This window comes from Strix uralensis, chromosome 3 (assembly GCF_047716275.1).
Source record: "Strix uralensis isolate ZFMK-TIS-50842 chromosome 3, bStrUra1, whole genome shotgun sequence".
Taxonomy (NCBI): domain Eukaryota; kingdom Metazoa; phylum Chordata; class Aves; order Strigiformes; family Strigidae; genus Strix; species Strix uralensis.
This window is the reverse complement of record NC_133974.1, coordinates 26759040-26778338: the sequence shown is the minus strand read 5'-3', so window position 1 is coordinate 26778338 and position 19299 is coordinate 26759040. Positions and strand designations below refer to the sequence as shown.

General features: G+C 45.0%; 1 protein-coding gene and 1 long non-coding RNA gene across 4 annotated transcripts in view; one reads left to right on the top strand and one right to left on the bottom strand.

Annotated features, from left to right (window-relative positions):
* Positions 1–296: 296 nt before the first annotated feature.
* On the bottom strand, positions 297–2748 carry LOC141941738 (uncharacterized). Its single transcript, XR_012628403.1, has 2 exons — positions 2631–2748; positions 297–2242 (listed from the first exon to the last, which is right to left on the bottom strand). It is a non-coding gene; the product is annotated as an uncharacterized LOC141941738 (long non-coding RNA).
* Positions 2749–2790: 42 nt separating this feature from the next.
* ELOVL5 (ELOVL fatty acid elongase 5) overlaps positions 2791–19299 on the top strand; it is a 40393-nt gene continuing 23884 nt past the window's right edge. The window contains exon 1 of one of the 3 annotated variants that reach the window (XM_074861725.1): positions 2791–2860. The gene's annotated coding sequence lies outside the window, so the exon portion shown is untranslated. Of the gene's footprint in view, positions 2861–3407; positions 3660–4315; positions 4337–19299 lie in introns of those variants that run through there. The other 2 variants (XM_074861727.1, XM_074861729.1) reach the window with 2 other exon arrangements.

Here is a 19299-nt window from a genome sequence, read left to right as displayed (position 1 = left end):
TTCATCCTTTCCCCCATCAGCAGCTGTGTCGCCTCTCTCTAGTGCTAGCTACTCGACACCCTGGATGTACAGGGCCTCATTAAAACTCCACTGTCAAGAGAGAAGAGCAAGCTCTGCAGCAGGGGGGGAGCTGAAGCGGGTGCATGCAGGCTGGGGGCACGCTCCCCTGCCTACACTCCTGTCGTGGTTTAAACCCGGCCAGCAGCCAAACACCACACAGACACTCACTCACCCTTCCCCCACCCTGGGGAATGGGGGAAAGAATTGAAGGAGTAAAGGTAAGGAGACTCATAGGTTGAAATAAAAAGTTTAATAATTGAAATAAAATTAAAATAGTAATAATAGTAATAATAGAAAATACAAACGGGTAATGCACAGTGCAATTGCTCACCACCTGCCAGCCGATGCCCAGCCCGTTCCTGGCTAGTGATCCTAGAGAAGAGAGAACCCTGAAACCACAATCTTGGAAGCAAGAGTGAGCTTCTTGATCAACCCTCATCTATACACTGAGCATGACATCATATGGTATGGAATGTTCCATTGGCCAATTTGGGTCTGTTGCTCTGGCTTTGCTCCCTCACAGCTTCTTGTGTACCTGTGCACTAGCAAGACATGGGATCTCTTAGTAACAACTAAAAACATCAGTGCATTATCAACATTCTTCTCATACCAAATCCCATACTGAATCCAAAACTCAGCACTATTCTAGCTACTAAGAAGGGAAAAAATAATTAGTTCTCTCCCAGCCAAAACCAGGACAACTCCCTATGCCCCGCTCCATTCCTTTTTGCATCTAAAATTGCAAAGGGTTCCAATTTTTTATTTTTAAACCACCAGATTGAGTCTTAATTATTTAAGCATCTTCCAGATTTAGAAAGCTGTTTTCACCGTGAAAGTAACACTTGGTGCAATCATCTCTCATCAATAAACCATGGAAACAAATGTGTACGCCCGTCGGGAAGCAACTTTATTTAAAGCACATTGAAAAGTCAAGTTCAGATTTACAGATGTGAAAAGACCTAATGCTGGTCACGTTTCAATGAGCTCAGGACATTTTAGCTCAAGTGAGAAAAAATGGGACTTGTGCCTTATTCCATTAGTTTTGCTAGGAGCAAGACTGCTTGACTCCCCTCAGAAGAGAAGGGGTGCCTCGGAAACATCCAAAACACAAACCTGGGCAAAGGGCCTTCAGAAAGGCATACTCGCTTGAGAGTTGTGCTGGCTTTTGGGTTTTTTTCCAAGGTTTTTTTCCAACACATAGGCAAGGACAGTTTTGAGTGCTCATACCTTACTGAAAACTGCTACAAAGCCCCAAATCACACACAGAGGAATCACAAAGGGGTGTGGTCCTCCAAAGGGAAAGGGAAATGGAGACTTGGGCTTTAAAACAACAAGAAAACAAACCAAAACCCATTCCTAATTAACATCTTACTCAAATAAAGAAATAAGATTAAATAAAAAACTATGGCATAGCCTCGATGTCTACCTTGGAGAGAGATTTTTTTCTTGTAACCCAGTAAGATCTTAAGGAAGATTGTTTCTGATCCCACTGGGCAAATATACTGTGTTATCACATTCCCTGTTCACAGCTGAGCATCGCCTCTGGGGACTGTTTGCACACTCAGCTTCAACCAGGTTAGGTGAGGTTGCAACACAGTGCTCCAGTTAAATGGCCATGGACACGGGACCAGTGTATTACTGCCCAGGAGAAGCTACTGGACGTTGGGTTGCCATGGTTAGCCTTGATGGCTTCACCTGTACCTTCTATAGTCGCAGAGGAAGCCCCCCGAAACCTTTTTCCTCCAGCTTTCTAAAATTGCTAGCCACTTCCTATGGAGTGCAGATACTTGATCTTGAATAAAATCCATGCAAATTGCTGCTCGACTCCTCTTCTTTGCAAAGCAAAGCTGCTCTTTATTTATGTAACATTTTCATCTAATTAGCAAAGAGACGGAACAAACTCTTAGGCGGAAAAAAGAAAAGGAAATTAAAAGGTCATCTTCCAGCATGATGGAATATGTGAAAGACTGCAAGAAACAAACTTTCTTCCCGTTGGCCATACTAATGCCAAAGCTCCCTCGTTCAGAACCTCATTAGAACCCCTCAGAAGTAAGGAAGCATCTGGAGTGGCTAGAGGGGACTTCTCTGTTGAGCGCCCTGGCCATTGGAGAGGAGCCAAAGAGGATGCTTTGAGATTCCTTCCTCGGACATCCGACACGGGGGACGGGCTCAGTCTGTGCATCTAAATTACACAACAAAAAAGGGGAATTTATTACACGACCAAGTTAAAATCCTACATATTTACTGCACCCAGAGCTTGTATTCAAAAACGCCATAATGTTGCCAAGCCCATTACTCAAAACACAGGAAACAGATCAACTGCGTTTGCCCGTGACCTGCGGCTCATCTCATTAGGAGTCTTTGATTACATGACCCCATATTGTTTTCCACTGGGGCCTCCCGCCTCCCTCGCCTGGGCCGGAAAACCCCCACGTAAGGAAGAGCCGCTCAGTATTTCGTTGACTCTTCGGGCGCGGAGGCGGGGCGCGGGGCCCCCTCCCGCCGCGGGGCCCCCTCCCGCGGCCGCCGGGCGCCCACACGACCCCGGTTCCGCCACCCCGCTCCCGAACCTTCCGCGGCCGCCGGATTGGCCCTCGGCGGCCGTGACGTCACAGCGCGCCCCCTCCGCCGCCGCCCGTTAGCCCCCCGCACCACTCTTACGTCACGGTCAGCCCACGGCGGGCTGGGGGCGGGGTCCCCCGCCCCGCGCCCGCCCCCGGCCCCGCCCCCGCGGCGCCGCAGCGTGACAGAGCCGGCCGGTGCTCGCCCGCCCGCCCGCCGCCCCCAGCGCCGCCGCCAGGTAGGGCCGTGTCCCCCGGGCGGGAGGGCAGCGCCGGGCTCCCCGCTTGGCGGCGGGATGCGGCGCGGCCGCCCGGGCTCGGAGGAGGAGGAGGAGGAGGAGGAAGAAGAAGAAGAGGAGGAGGAGGAGGAGGAGGAGGAGGAGGAGGAGGGGGGCGGGTACCGGATGGGGACCACGGCGGGCGGGCGGGGGGCGCCGTGCCGCGCTTCGGGGCGCGCAACAAGTGCGGCGGCGGCGGGGTGAAAGGCGGGTTCGGCGCCCGGCGGCGAGCGGCGGGGCCGCGGCGGGCGGACGGGCTGGGGGAGGGAGGGGACGGGGCGGCGGAAGGGCCGGGGTTTTCGCCGGGAGCGTCTTTCCCCGGTGCAGTTAGTCAAGAGCATGATGCAATCTCGCATTGCCATGGCTACTGCATCCCTGGGCGGTGGCGGCGGCTCCTTCCGCCGTGGCGGGACAGAGTCGGGAGAAATATACGGGCAGGAAGGCGGGAACCCCTCCCCGGCTGCCTGTAACGGCGAGGAAGCGGCCCTCGGCCCTACGCTGCCTCCCCGGCGAGCTCGGGGGGCGCTGAGCGCAGCTACGGCTCCGAACAATAAGAGCCCTGCCCCGGTGTTATCCCGTGGTGTGCTGTGCATCACGCGAGCGCGGTGGACGCGCGGGGCGGCCTCCGGGAGCGGGGCCGGGAATCCGCGGAGCGTCTGGTCGGGCTCGGAAAGGCAGGCTTAATCGTCGTCGTCGTCTTCTTCCCTGAGCCCATCGTCTCGCTCAGCGACCCGGACCTGGTTTAGAAGGGGAGCCGCTGGTAGGGTCAGTCCCGGGTTTGTCTGTGGGACAGGGCAGGCGCCACATTAAACTAGCGCCATGGGGACGTGCAGTGCTTCTCAAAGGTGCCTCCCCGTTCTAAAATCTAAACGATTAAAGAGAACAAGCAGTAGGAAGTCAGCAAAAAAGGAAGGGCATGCGATAGAAATGTGTCAGTGTGTCAGATGTGTGTGCAGGGACTTTCCTAAAAACTTTATGTCTTCGCTTTTATCTCTTGCATCTCCTGGAAACCCTCAGGCAGCAGCAGCAGAAGTTGGCAATGCTTGGGGTTATGTGGAGGACTGGCTTGGGTGACATAAGTGTTTTTTCCTTCCTTGCCTGCACTGGCTGCTTTCTGCCCTCATCGCCCCCCCTCCCCAGCTTCCCAGGGACGCTGAGGACCCAGCTCCGGAGAGTTTTCCAACACCGATCCGTGCTCTAAATCTGCAGCCAAAAGGCTGGTTTTGCAGACCTGGGCAGGAATAATAACACCTTGGTTTGTTCAGCAAGAAGGGCTCCTGGCAGATGATGAGAGGCGTTTCTCCCTCCGGCAGCTGGGTGTGCTGGCTGCTCGGTGTCCCAGCCACGGTTAACGGCAGTGCCCCGTTCTGCTCGTTGGTATTCTCGGCGCTTTGGGTCATCTCTGGTGCTGTGAGATTCAGGGCCGTGGCGAAAAACGTGAGCAAAGCGCTCAGCCGGGGGTTGGCGATGGCGAGGGAAAGCAAGGCAGTTGGGATGCTTCTGATCAGGAAGTCTCCAAAAACCGCTCTGTGTAAATGGAAACACGCCCTGTAGCTGAAACCAGAGGAGGGCAAGCGTGCAGGCATCTCCAGCGGCACAGCACGGCCTGTCGCTGGAGTTTTGGGCCAGGTTGCTTCCAGGGTGAGGTTGTCTCTGGAAGAGCAGCTCTCCCCCGGGACTTGGCAGCTGCGGGCCTGCTGTAAGCAGGCGGCTTAAATGATTGCCAGTGGCCCCGGCTGGATGGAGGGTTTTTGCAGCTGTGAAGTTTTTGTAGATGCAGGCTAATGGTGTTGCTGCGTCAGTATTAAGCTACTAGCGTAGAGGGAGGCTATTTATTTATTTTTAATATGAACTGGTGAATAACGCTGAAGTTTTGCAGTATATTTCTCTCTAAGCCCTCCTCGTTCCTTTGGTGCAGTCGCAGCCAGAGATTTTTCCTCTGCTGTTAGAAAACTCCATAGCTAGAGGTAAATACTGGTGTATCCTCACTGCTGCTGACAGAAGTTGAAGCTGTGACAGGGACGGTAAGCCAGTGGCATGCGTGATCACCTCGTGCTGTTTAGCAACGCAAGCATGAGTTTCTTATAAAAGTATTCGTATATTTGGGGTGCACTAGACATAATCTGTTTTCAGACCAGCGAGTCGCCAAGGCATGTATTCTGCCTGGGGGCAACTGTACGTGCACACACAGAGTGAGGATTTCCCTAGGAAACTTGTGGTGCCTGAAGATGGCTGGAGTCAGCTGGGGGGAGATCCCTTTCCAACTTTACAGGAACTGAGGAGCAGATGAAAGGGACCTCTGTGCTGAGTCTACAGAAGTTAAGAGTGGGTTTGCCCTCAAGGATGCTGTTGCTGGCTGACGTGGGTCAAGGATGTTAAAAGACATGCTAGAGTTTTGCTGGATTTTACTGAATTTCTTACAAGGTACACGTTACATATATAATGCATGCTGGAAGCCCTTAGAGACTTCTTTGTGTTTTTTATCCGTAAGTAGCTAAGTGAACTTATCGTAAGTGATCTAACTTAAGTCTCCTGTATTTTAGCATTCAAATGCAGCCAGAGAGAGCAGCAGTGAAATTAATATGCCGTGAGGCTCTGTCTTGCAAGCTGCAGAAGAGTCTGACTGCTGGTCTGTTTGCCTCACTCTGCTTTTTAAAAAGCAATTGCACTTTGTGTGGTTTGCTATCTTCTATATACCAGCAGCTGATCAAATGAAGTATCTTTGACTAAAATTTGTGCATATTTGGTACATAAATATAGCATCATTAAGGATACTTAGTTTCTGTGCTGTCTGACCAGTCTCTGGGTATACTTATTGCACTATTTTTACTAAGTTGATGGTATCTTCACATTTCTCACCAAGAATTCCTCTTGTGGCATTCCTTGCCTTTATTACAACTAGAGTTGAAATAAAATATTTTGAATTCTCTGGTCTAATCTCTTCTTTCCCCGCTGACCTTCATTTTGTGGTGTTTACAAGAGGAATTAACTTAGAGAAGATATGATTAACGGAACAAACAAAAGCGTATATTGGAAATAATACTGTAAATCTGTCAGGCCTCTGGGCCTTAATTGCTTGTTCTTTTGTGACTTGCTAGGAGCAGATTTTTGGAAATATGTTTGAAGATTAAGATTTCTGGAATGATGGTGGAACTGACCATATTTTAGGATTTCAGGCTGTCTTGGCACTCAAGTCCAGCAGCCGTAGGTGGAAAGCCTGGCGCTGAGAGCTGATCCAGAGCTGCCCTTTGGGGAACATATTCCTTAAATTGCATTCAGTTGGTAATTGGTTAAATGCTTTCAGGTACTAAGCTGACCTCATTCCTTTACCTTCCTCATTTTTTGGGGCAGCAAACATTGCAACATCAAACACTTCTGTTTCTGCTGAGCTCAGAACAGAAACCACCCGTACAGATCAAGGTGGTGGTGCTTACAAGGTTAAAGTGCTTGTCTTCTGCCTGTCCTCTAGTGGTCTCCCCAGTCCTCACTCCGTGGCAGACGAAGCGAGCATCTCAACACTATCTGCATCCCACCTGAGACAAATTTTTGGGAGAGAAACAGCAATAGCATGTGGTCCTATGTTAAAACAACGTTGTGACTCTGTGTCCTGTTGTCCCCTCTGTCCCTCTTGGAGCTAACACTAAGAGGATGTCACTTATAAGTGTTCATCCTTGCTTCTGCTGCTGCTGCCCGATGGACTGGGCAGGACTGGTGTGGTGGTGCAGGTCAGCAATCAGGCAGGAGGGTGGGCTCAGTGGCGTTTTGGGTGTCACCTTGTTGCCAGCACAGGAGATGACTTAGGCAGCGCTCTGCATGCTGCCTGGCCAGGGGTTCCTGCTGCAATGGCAAGAAGCCAGAACTCCCATGCTGTGTGCAGAGTCGTCTCCTGGGACGGGTCATGCCAGAGAGTCTCCTTTGGGCTGGGAAAGCCTTTCGGAGGAAATGGACTCTTCGTGGTGCGGTTTTTTATTCCAGATGTTGAGGGTTTGTTCTCTGGCTTCTCACAAACAGGCAGGGATGCTCTTACTGCTGAGGAGCAGAGCCGCAAATACTTCTACGTGTTATCTCTTGGGTTTTTTTTCCCTCTCACCGGTGGCATGCTGTCTTGAGATGGGTCACAAGCAGACTTTGTAGCCCGTTCAGAGCTACTAAAGCTCCACTTAGCTTTGGTAGTTCTTTGTATAGGTTGTGAAGGCATGTATAGGTGATGGTGCTGTTTGCTATAACCTCCCCTGTGTAATAGAACAACATGCTCATTTTGTCCTCTTAATCTCAGTCCTCTTTTGTTACCTTCTTTCACGGCTGTGTCCGAAATTAGTCTTGTAGGGGTGAGATCTATAAAGCTGTTTAAACATAGGAACGCTTTTAGGGATGTTGGTCTAAGCTCTTCATGAGAATGCTTGTTTTCCTCTTTTTACAGTGTACAAAATGATGTTCTTCCAGGATGCAATATATGCTTTTGAAAGCTGTTTGACTACACAATAGACTTAAGGAATTGATGCTTACTGCATGCCAGTCAGAGCACACTTCCCTGTGTGCATCCAAACGCTTCACAAAACTGACAATAATCCTTGTAATCTGTAGCTGTTTTGTTATATGCAATACAGTTGCTAATTTGTTTTGTGATTCTTAAATGTGTTAAAAATGCAGAGGATTCCTTCAATCCAAACTGTTTATGCACACTAGCATCAGAAACACTTTTTCCTTAGATGGAAGATCACACACAAGGACAAATGAAAATGATAATCAATGAATTACATAAAGTTAGTCTGTTTAAAAACTTCCGGTTCAAATTTCTTTGCTATGGCCTTTCCTAAAGGCTGTTTAAATATGGTATTGCAGCAATACGGTTAAGAGGGCATTGTTTAGGCTGACATCTCTGGAGTTCCTAAGTGCTGATCGGTAAAAGTGATCTGGGTTCCTGAGGGCACTGCAGCCTGGTCCCTGCGACCAACAGAACATCAGTTTTATCTCCCTTTGAAAAAGGTATAGTAAACAGTGACTTGGATTGATTTTTTTTTTTGATTGACAAATCAAATAAGTGCTGCCTCCAATCTTACTATGGAAATAACTCATAGAGTTGCTGTGGACTGTGTACACAGTGGCTCTCCCTAGATCTGTTTAATGAAATTAATCTCCAAAAACTTACTGCCTCGGTTTCTCTGTTTGTGTTTTGGCATTTCGGACACGTTATCTTACATGGTAAGTAAAAGCACAGGAGCAAACTTGTCCAAAGTATATGGTCAGCAAATGCCTTCCTGGTGTGTTCGATGCATTGCAGGATTATTTAATTTCCTCTATGAAATGGTTGACTCATATGAAACACAAAGCGTCAAGCATTTAGGAAGCACAATGGCAGTCTAATAAATTCCCTTACCAGGTGTAGAGATGTTACAGGTGTGTGCTGCTAAGTGTGTCACTTCTCCAAGAACAAACGAATCATGCTACTACTTCTGCTGAACTCAGTATTGCGAATTAAGAGTTGGTCGCGGCATCCCTTTGCATCTGGGTATTTTGCATGCCCTTATTAAAGCATTATTAGCTGTAGAGGTTATGCTTCGTTAACGATAGCTTTGCTGATGACCAGCAGCGTACTGAGCGGGTAGTAATATAAAAATCTTCCGTTAATTTGTATTTATGCTAAAATTGTCTGGATTTAATTGACCTCTGTGTCAGAGCTTCGTGCCGAACATTTGCCTGCCAAGTGAGATGCTTTGGGTGATGACTAAATGTGCTGAGTTACACTAACATTTACAGGAGACAAACCTTGCTTGTGTAAAGCTACAACAAACATGGAATAGACCTTTTTTCTCTGCATTTTCAAATTCTGCCCTGCTCTTTGATCCCTGTGTAACCTTACCCTTTGAGGCAGCGGGTCAGTGATTTGAACAAAGTGACACTTCTGTTATTGCTTGAGAATGCTCCTCTCCCTGCTGCTCGTGACCTGGAGAAAACTCTCTTCTTGCTGGCTGTTTTTGCTGTGATTAGAGGGTAATTGCATTCTTCCAATACACAAGTTCAGGCTCTCTGCTGTAAAATGAAGGACATAGACTTGACTTCAAATAACACTTCAGCTTTTAAGGCATGTGTGTGCTGATGGACGTTTCTGTTGGTGTCACAGTTCTTAAGGATGTTGACAGTGTTAGATGAAAACTATCAGGTAGTAAGTTGCAAAATAATGTGTTTTAGCTTATTAAACAAAATATACCTCTTGGTATCTTATGGGTTTAGGCTGTATGTTTAGCTAATTAATTCATAAGCATGCAAGTTTGCATTGGTGCCTGTTTTGGTCTTTTCTCCCCCCACCCTGTCCCCCATCCCCTTACTGTATGCTGTTACAAACTCGCTGGGAAGCATTTTGGATTAAGGCAGTGTTTTCGCTGTGCCCTTGTTGGCTAAGGAGTCCCTAGTAAGTGCTAGTTATGGGAAAATGCCTTCTTCCCTTAGATGCCATACAGTTGTGGGTTTGGAGCAGACCACAGCTTGGTGGAGCTCCTCTGCATCTGCTGAGTTAAAACCATGGCATCCATATTTCAGATAGAGGTCTTGAAGATTAAATCAGGTCTTGAAGCTCTTAGAAATGAGCAAAAGAAATCTACTTGTAGTACGTTTGTCACTATTTTATCAATTGTCATCATAGACGTCTAGTTCTTGAGCTGGTCCTGTGTCCTCAGGTTTGGTTTCACTTCAGATGATGAAGGCTTGGGGAACTATAGATCTTTATACCTTAATCTTTATAGGTTTCCCCTTAGATGTGCTATTTCTATGTATGTCATTTAATCAGAAAGCTTCTGTTAACCTTTTTCTGAAGGATTATCTCCTGCTCCTGGGTGGCTTTTAAAAATGCTGATGTTTTAAATCATCATTTTGAGAATCACCTCCTAGCCAAACAGCAGGGAGAACCTTTGACTGAAATGACAATAATTAAACCTTTAACCAGTTAGGAAGATGACATTCTCCAATGTTTAACATCACCCTGCCCTTTAGAAAAAGAAACTCAAGAAACCTTTTTGCTTGCTGAAGTTCAAATAGCATGCTAGTTTGGGTGCATGGCACGTGTGCTTACCGAAAAGCTTCTATGTGTTCAGTTCATTCACGTGGCTGCTCGCATGCTCTTGAGCAAGACCTCACATGGTAGCTGTGGGGCAATGTTGGTAGAAGCCCAGGAATCTGGATTTGGCTTTGAAGGACACACTGGTAGGTAGTTGTGCTTGCATTTTTACATATTGGATTGCAGGGTAGCAGATGCTTATGGTGAATGTCTGATTCCAGTTTGGTGGTTCATTTCTCTTTTGCAGTACTGGCATGGAGAGGTTGCTTTTAGCTGATCACGGACCCTGTGAACTGGGGCATGCTCTCAGCTGTTTGTCCTAAATTAGGGTCATGCAATTGTCCCTTGTGTTATACATTTGTCCCTCAGTTCACTCGTGTACAGTGGCCTTTTGGTGTGTTGTTAAGCTTTACATTAGTTTTGCGAGCTGGACTTAGTGCATGCATGAAGCCTTATTAATGGGGAAAATCCCTGCATCTGTAACACCGTCCAGAATTTTTTGTTCATTAATGTATGTGATATAGTGACAGAAAGTAAGCTACTAGTCCAGCAGGCCTGTTTACTTATGGATTTTTATCTACCTCCCTAACAGACCTAAGCAGAAAAGCCTCTTGCGAAAGATTTGAGCAGGTTTTTTCATATGGTGTTGAATTCTGACTTGTGTGCCATCCAGAAGGTGCAGCTTACACCACAGTCACCTCTGCAGCCTCTGGTTTGCTACAGCAGAAGTGGCTGGGTTTGCCCAGCCCTGGCCACTGGACTTGACCATGGGCTGGGAAATTTTGGGTGGGTGTCCCCATCGCACTCTGCAAGAGGTTAAAACACAGTGTAAGAGCTAGAGGAAAACACAAGTGTGAGGGAACACCAGCAGACCCTTTATGCAGAGATGGAGAGAGGCAGCTCTAAGCAAGTCAGTAAGGAGTACTGCATTTGCCATGTTAAAAATGAGGAGAAAAAATAATACAGGTAGGTAGTCACAGAAAGGCCACCGTGTTTCAGTGTAGATCATTGCCCTGCTAATGCATGAGCTGCTGCTGCCTCTACTTGCTTATAGGTAAAAATTGTGCATGGGCTTAAGCCATTTTTAGAGCCAATGATGGTGTCAGACCACTTGTCATGAGAGTTTAAATGGCTCTGTCCTCTGGTTTTGCAGCCTTCATTAGGTTCCCGAGTAATTCTCCAGAGCCATGCTTGGTCCTCTACTTTTGCTTGACAGGTTCCCGGAACCTCTAGCTTCCCTACACTTTCTTCTGCCCTTTCACAACCATCATCATCTCCTTTGATGCAAGCAAAAGCACTGTATGAGTCTGGCTGTGCTTTGCAGAACAAAAATAACATCCTTTGGTACTTCTTTATATTGATTATTTGTTCTATCACCACTGCTAAGTGGTTGCATTAAGGTACCGGAAGGGACTGCTAATGTCATTTTCAAAGGTTTTTCTCTCATTTTTTGAAGTTCATCTAATTGGCTCATTCCTTTTAAATTCAGTGCAGAGCTCGTTTAGATAAGATATTCCAATCTAAACTCTAGTTGAGCAATTGCAGAGCTATCATGAATTTCCAGTTGTGCAGACTGAATACGTCTTGGTTTCACAAAACACGTCAGGCTGAAACGATGCACCAACATGGGTATCAGTTGCATATAGCACAGATCAGTTTTCTAAGCATTTATGGGGATTGACTTTGTGTCTTAAAATATACATTTAGGAAGCTGCTAAAACACAGATTTGAGTCCTGAAGGATGTACTTAGTGAGAACATGGGGATGTTGCCAGGTTTAAACCACCGCTTACAGTGTATGAAAAAAGATGGTCTCGGAGTTGAGTGCTCTACATCCTTTAGTACTGTATAGCCTCCAAAGGGGAGATGTATGACCTTGGGAGAAGGTGACTGTCTTTGAACCTACAGTAATGGGGATTTTAAGTGAATGCCAATTGCACGCATGAAATAGCTTAGCAATGAAGTTAAGGGGTTTTTCACCCTTCTCCCAGCTTCGTTTTTCCTTGCTGCTCCTTTTCTCACTTTCATATTTCTCCCTGTATCTATTTTTCAGCCTTTGCCTTTTAAAAGTTTATTCAGCTGATGCCCTGGGAGTTATTTTGCAGAACAGAGGAGCAGGGTTGGGATTTGGGCTGAACTGATGAAGGAGTCCTAATCAGCCATTGGTGGCTCAGGCACGTCCCCACTTACAGCAGCATCGCTCTGCTGAGACCCCTACCAAATTCCTACCTAAGCTGTCAGTCATTAATGTGAGAGCGGAATATTAACCAAATCTGTGGGTTTGTTTTTTCCTTCCTCTGTTCCTCCACCATGTACCAGTTCTTGCATGAGGCCATGAACTTGAGCATTTAGCTTCTCTGGTCCAGAATAACGGGTCTATTTAAATGAAGAGTCCCTTCACTGCTGTTTATTTTATAGATGACACATCTGCGTGGAGGACTTGTATTCCAGGGAGAAAAAAAACGTTGTGGAAAAATAGCCTCCAACCACTGGAATTGTCTTTTGATATTTGAAAAATTGGTTTATGAAAGAGTTTTTTTGCACAAAAGCATGTTTTGCTTTTAGTATGCAGTAAAAATAGAGACATGGTGGTGGCAAGATTCCAGAGCGGGAAACTTTCAGAGAGCTGCCAACATGAATAAGCAATTTCATTGCCTGAAGCATTGTTCTGTATCCTACACAGTCTGTACAAAACATACATGAAATAGGTGCTCTCAGAATGTAAAGGTTTGGGTTTACCTGCTGAGCAACTTTTAATATATTGCCATGCATATAATAGCTGTGCACAGAATTTTACTATAGAGGCTAAAACGAGCTAAACTCTTTTGCCCAGAGTTTCAAGAGTTGCTTTACAAGTGTGGCTGATGAAATGCAACTTAATTATTTCCTATCTTTCACTCCTGGCAAAATACAAGCGCTTATAAAACACACTGTGTTAGGTTTCCACTTTGCTGCAAGCAGCATAGTAAAAAAGGAAGTTTTATTTTCCTTGTGTAAAACACTTTCTAATTATCTAGCAATGTGTTTTTCTCATTTAATGAATTTATTTATGAGCTTTGGGCATCAAGTAAAAAATGTTTTGTATTATCAGAAAATCAAACTTCCCACTAAAATTTAGTCTTAGGCTACTGCACTCAAGGTGTGTCTCAAATCACTAGTAAGGTTGTTGATTATCGTTTCTTAGAGTATAACATGCTTTAAGGCTGAGAATTAAAGGCTGTATTTCCCCTCTGTCTTCAAGGTCCTCAGCTGCAGGCTGACCAATGTGTATTAAGAGTTTTTGGTCATATTCACCACCTGTTTAGCTTTTTATTTCAATCTTTTTCTGTGTATTTCTTTTCATTAGCTCTGTTTGTACTGGAATACTTTTGCTGTGTTTAGACTGAATAAAACATTCAAGTTGCCTTTTTTGGGAAGAAATCTGTCCTTGGTCTCCATCTGTTGGGTCTCTTGATGGTTAACATTCCCTCCCCTTCCCATTGAGTCCTGCCCTCTCACATCTGACCTGCCTTGAGACCATCCTTAGTCCTGCAGTTTTCAAGACAGAAACGTAGCAACGCATCTTAAAATCTGTCTCCTTTGTATTCTGAACATTTCAGAGGGGGTTTTTTTGTTTGCTTTTTACGGTGCAATAATTTGTCAGTTCATACTGTAATGATTATCTTTAAGAAATCTCTGTAAGTTAGCTCTGCATGACATTAACATATCCTCTGTGACCTTTTGTTGTTTCATGTTTTCTTTTTTCTGTAATTCCTGCACTTTTCACTAGAACCATTCCTCTATGTAAAATGATGGGTGTGCAATGCATTTTATTTTGGGCTTCTCTTAATAGCATTTTAGAATTCTGGTTTAAAAATTCCACATCTTTCTTTTTGTCTATCTGTTTTATTTAACTTTTTGCTACAGTCTTGGTTTCTTGGTGGATACAATCTGATAACTTTGCTCAGCTGCAGTCAGGTAAGACCTCTTTGTCACCCACATGCCTGCCTCATGTAGGTGCTTCTCCTGCAGTAAATCAGGCAGTGGGATGGACCCAACTGAAAGCTGATCTTCTTGCTTGGTTGTTTTTTTGGGGCTCTCTGTTTTTCCTCTGCTTCCCTCCACCTGGGCAGGGTGGAGGGTAGAGAAGGAATTGAAAGCACCCTTTGCATCAGCATCAAATCTGTTCTTGGTTGCTCCTGGTCACCCCACATGCCCTGAGTGTGGTTTTATAGCTATCGACCTGGCTGAATGGAGAAGTTAGAGCAAGGATGAGGTGATGCGATTGCCGTCAGCCTGAGGGTTACCGGTGGGCATAAGCTGGCACCATAACAGGTTTGAGCAGGAAAAATGCCTGTATGGATGGGAGCTTCTCATCTTTAGGAACGAGTAAGTTGCTGAAGACACTGTTTGAGAAAGACTTTGCACAAGTGGCAAGGCAGAGGGAGCATATCTGGTACCCCTGTCTGCAGTGGACTGCTGCCTTGTGGAGGATGGGATAGCTGCAGGGTGGGGGAGGAAAGTTCTTGCCTGCTGCTTGTGTGGGTATTGGTTTGTCCCTGTATTTAAAACAGATATATTGTCGCAAATTACAGTACTGACCCTGCCTTTGCTCCAGTGCTTTTGAAAGCATGAAGCAAATTTAGTAAAATCTTCTGCACCTTGGCACCAAAGCTGGGGATTCAGTCTAGAAGGGTTCTTTGCTGGAACAGATTTTAATGGCAGTGGGATTTCCACTGCACCACGAATTTGTTGCCTCTTATTGAAAGAAAAGAGTGGCTAAATTTTGTAGAAGATGGACTTATTTTGCTGGAATTCCTCTGCATGACTTCTGCAGGTGCCTGAATTTTTTATATTACGAGCTCGTAGAAAACAGCTTAGCATTTGCCAGATGTGGACAGTGTGGTTTTTTTTCCTCCAGTAGTCTATTCAAAGTTTATAGAAAGAGTCGGTGATAAGATCACACAAAGCTTTACCACTATAATATTTCCTTTTAATTGGTTGGTTGGTCTTTCTGCCCTTAAAGAATAAAATAAAAGAAATTGCAGTAATTGCCTCCTGGAGCAGGGTCTTCTGATGAAGTAACATTTAGGAAAGTGCTGACAACATCAAACCAAGGAAATGTACATCTAGAAGTGCTTTCTTTTGTAACTACGCCAGGAGTCAGTCATCTTTTTCAGGGGCCCTTGTTACAGCGAGGATTTGGTACCCTGAAACTTCATGATTCTTGGCAGAGGTTGGTTTGGCATGGGTCTGGTGCAGGTAAGGATTTTCAGATCTTCAGGACTCACCAGGCTTTTCAGCCCTGAGATTCTGTAACAGAAATGCCATCAGCTAGCTGCGTGGTTTTGGCAACACTTTGTTTACAGATCTGCTAAGTGTTGTACAAGAAGGGAAGGAGTGGTCTGACTGATGCATCTGTAAAAAATCTCCTGTCTCCTCCTCTTCTGTCCTTTTACTAGGACATGTAGTCTTTACTCTTTGTCAGTCCTGGGCAGGAAGAAAACAAGGTCAAAATCTTGCCTTACATAGTGTTAACTGGGTTGCCTTTTGGAAGGGAGATTAGATCTTCAAAGGCGGTTGCTTTTCTGAATGATGAGCCTATTATTTTTGTACTGTTTTGAAAGGCAGAGGGTTTAACAGGGTGCCTAGCGACAGAGTTTTGACCTGAGCAGCACAATACCATGGCATAACAGTTGTACCTGGAGTCATTTCTTTTCTTCTTTCGTCTTAATTCTCAGAATGGTGGTAAAGAGAACATTTTCAGTACCTTCTACTTAAAGCCAGCCATCATTTGTACTTGCCTGACTTTTTTTTTTTTTAGTACTGTTCACTATGCATGGTTTTACTGTCTGGCGTGATGTTTAGCATCTTAAAATGAAGGCACCAAGTATTGGTGCAGCTGCAGCCATACAGGATTAACTCATGTCTCATGGGGGTACAGCAGGAAAATAGAAAAGTTGTGAGATTGACTTCTCATAGAGTGGCTGGCTGTATGAAGAAATGGCAGAAATGCACACCAAAGCTGTGGTGTGCGTTTACAGTGTCAGCTTGTGCCTTTTTGTCCTTTAAGTAAAAGTGTAGAAATTCACTTTCATTGAGGAATGTAACTAATTTAGTGTATTACATGTTGGGGTTTTTTGTGTGTTATGGACCACCAGGGGATTTCACTTCTCCCATAGCATTCCAGGTACTACTACTCCATGCTCACTGGAAAGAAAAGTAAGCACACAAATAAATACCTAACATGTGGTACTTGGCTAAGGGTGACTTGTGTGTGCTTTTTCAGTGTGATCTGTTTCCCAGACTCGAGTGATCCTCCAAAAGGTATTGTTTACCTGACTGAAAATAGGGCTTGTAGCTACACATCTTGGCAGGGCATCTCAGTCCAGGTTTTGTGTGTGCTGTTGTCTCTGTACTAGCCAGTGTTGCATGATGAAGTGTTACCTTTGTGACTGTCACCCTCAACTTTCATGATCTTCCTCTAATTTTTCAGCTTTTTATTGGATCGCTGTATCTAGTCAGCACGTGAACCTCAGATAACCTTTTTACAGCTAAACCTTGTTTCCTGGATAACTGCACACAGCCATTTCTTGCTTTGTAGGATGGTTCACGTTTGCAGGAGAATTGCAGGTGCTTTTATGGGACAGATAGCAAGCTTTCATATGTCAAGCTAATAAATGCAAAGAAGATAATCAAGAATTATGGACCTATCCTATATGTTGTTTTATTCTTGAGATGTCCCCTGGGTTCAGACCCCAGTGCGGCAGCATTTTGGCAAGGGGAAGGGGCAGTCTGGTGACGGATGCTCTCTTGGTGCTCAGACTTGGTGCCACTGCTGCGGGGTGTGGGAGGAAATGAAGGTTCATGTGGGAGGACAGCCTACTTCTTGCTTTTTAAATTTTAATATGCAATTATGAGATACAGGCTTTTTTTTTAAAAAAAAGTAAATTAATGCTTAATATCTTGAAGCTTCACAGTACTCTTGAATTCTGCTGCTAGTAATGGTCATGCAAGACTGGGCTTCTCCATCCTTTGGACTTATTGGCTGTAGTCTCATCATCTCTGTTGTTCGAAAATGCAGCCTTTTGACTAAGAAGGCTCATGGCTTTGGGGACTGTACCTTTATTGTTCTCACGTGGAAGCAAAAAGTTGGTTTGAGTGAAGTGCACAAACAGAGATTAGAGGAGTCCCTTTAATAAAGAGGAGGAGATTTTCAGACCTTCTTGCAGGTGACACTTGAATAAGAGAAAGGAGACCCAACATGAAAGCTGAAGTCCTTATGGCCCTCTAGACTTAGCTTCTGACTCCTTCATCTTCTCAGCTCTCTCTCTTCAGCTTCCCAGGCTTCCTCTGGCTCATTTGCTATAGTGAGCTACAGCTAGCAACGTTTTCCCAATTGCAATACCAGCACAGCTTTTGACAAAAAAGGGAGCTTCAGATCAAAACAGTAAACTTAGTAAATGCTCACACACTGCTTGGGGAGGAGAGCTTTGGAGCAAAGCTATATAGCAAATGCTGTGCTTTGGCTTTCCTTCCAAAAAAGTCAACTTGTAGCTCTTGTGCCATGTACATATTCTCCCTGTTTCCATCTAACCTAGTTTGCTACAGATCCTCTCTTCTGTTTCTTTCTCATTTAAAAAAACAAGAAACAAACATGTTCTTTAACTCCTCTTTGAGCTGGGAGTTATCTCCGCAGTGTCCTTGCACATTTTACAGTTGTGTGCTATTACAAACACAGCAGTTGAATAAACCTGCATGCTTTGCATTTTCTTCCTCCCCATTTTATTTCTGTAAATACTTTTGCAATCTGCACTTTATTACCCTAACAGCACTGTGCCATGAGCTGGCAGTGGTAAGGAGGTTTCCAGTATCATGGTGCTGGGGTATGGGTGCAGCAGCTGGGCACAGGGTACCCCCTCAATTGTTTTATTTCAGGAAAATGCATGCTGATGCAAAAAGCATTTTACTGTAGCACTGAGGGATGTCAGATCTGCTGCTGCTGAGGGGGCCTTTGCAGCATGAAAGATCCTTATTTGTAGCTGGATGCATCTTTCTGGGGATGGAGAGGTGGTGGTGTACTGTTTTTCACCAAGTAATGGCATGAAATTGTTCTCCTAGTTAATTGGCCAAAGTCTTCCTTTACCCCCTGCATTTTCGAATGTTTCGAAATACCGTTGAGGTTAAGCTGTTTGAGACTACCTTCTCTCCTTTGTCCTGCATTTTTTACACTTCCCTGAGTTTTATACAAATCATTTATTTCTAAACTTCCTTACGCTGGTGCTGCCGGTGAGTGTGAAAGCTCAGCACTGCAGGTCCTGATGAGTCAGCAGCAGGCTGGATTTGCCGCTGATGCAAGGTGGGCCAAAAATCTGCATCGCTTTGCTAGAGATACAGTTGCAAAATAAAGTTTAAAAATAGTTTCTTGCATTTTAACAAAACTAAAGTGCAAAATCCACAGCACTCATGCTTCACCTGGTTTCCCATAAAATAAATATACTTGCACTTTCAGATCAATATGGACTGTGATTTATTCTGAACTTTTTCTTGTTAACATTAAGCATGCTTGGGACCTTAAACAGTATTCGAAAAGGGCAAAAAAAGGGAATCAGCTTGGCAGCAAGTTGAAAGGCAAAGGGAATACATGCAAGGGCAGTTAAGGCTTTTGGAATAGAAAGTAGACACTGGACAGCTTTAGAAAATGGACAGAAAATGGTTGACAGCTTTGATTATCGGTGCTGTCTTCCAGTTCTCAAGCAGCTGAGCATTTTTAATTCCAGTACATTTACAAAAGCAAACAGCAGCATGATCATTGTGGTTTTGGAGGAGGGATAGTTTGTACTTTTGGAGTAAGGAAGAGAGGAGTCACCTCTGCAGTAGCAGGGACTGGGAAACATCACTTTAACGAGAAAACACAATTCAAACTTTCCAAAATTAAGTGCCTAAAATTAGGCTTCGAAGTCCTAATTTAAGAATAGAGAAAGTGGCACTTTTCCAAGAAGGCTGAGCAGCCAGGCCTGATGGTGTGTTGCTCTCAGAAGCCAGCACGATTATTTAGATGCCTATTTTGGGGATTTTTTTGGAACTCAATTTCAGGCTTTTAAATGTGAAAACTGGGATCTGTTGTTTCAGGGAGTTCTTGAGCAGCAGGGTGAGAGCTGGAGGATCCTGCTGAAAGGCAGCAGGCTTGCAGTGCTTTGAGCTTTCAGCCCAAAATGTTTTGTTGCTACTGTTTGGTTTGCTTAAAAAGGGTGGCATGGGACAAGGGGCAAACCTGTATATTTTTGTGCCTTATCTTTGCACCTGTAAAATGCTGAAAGTTACTCCAAGAAGAAACTCAAGAAACAACGTTAAAATGTGACCAAGAATTC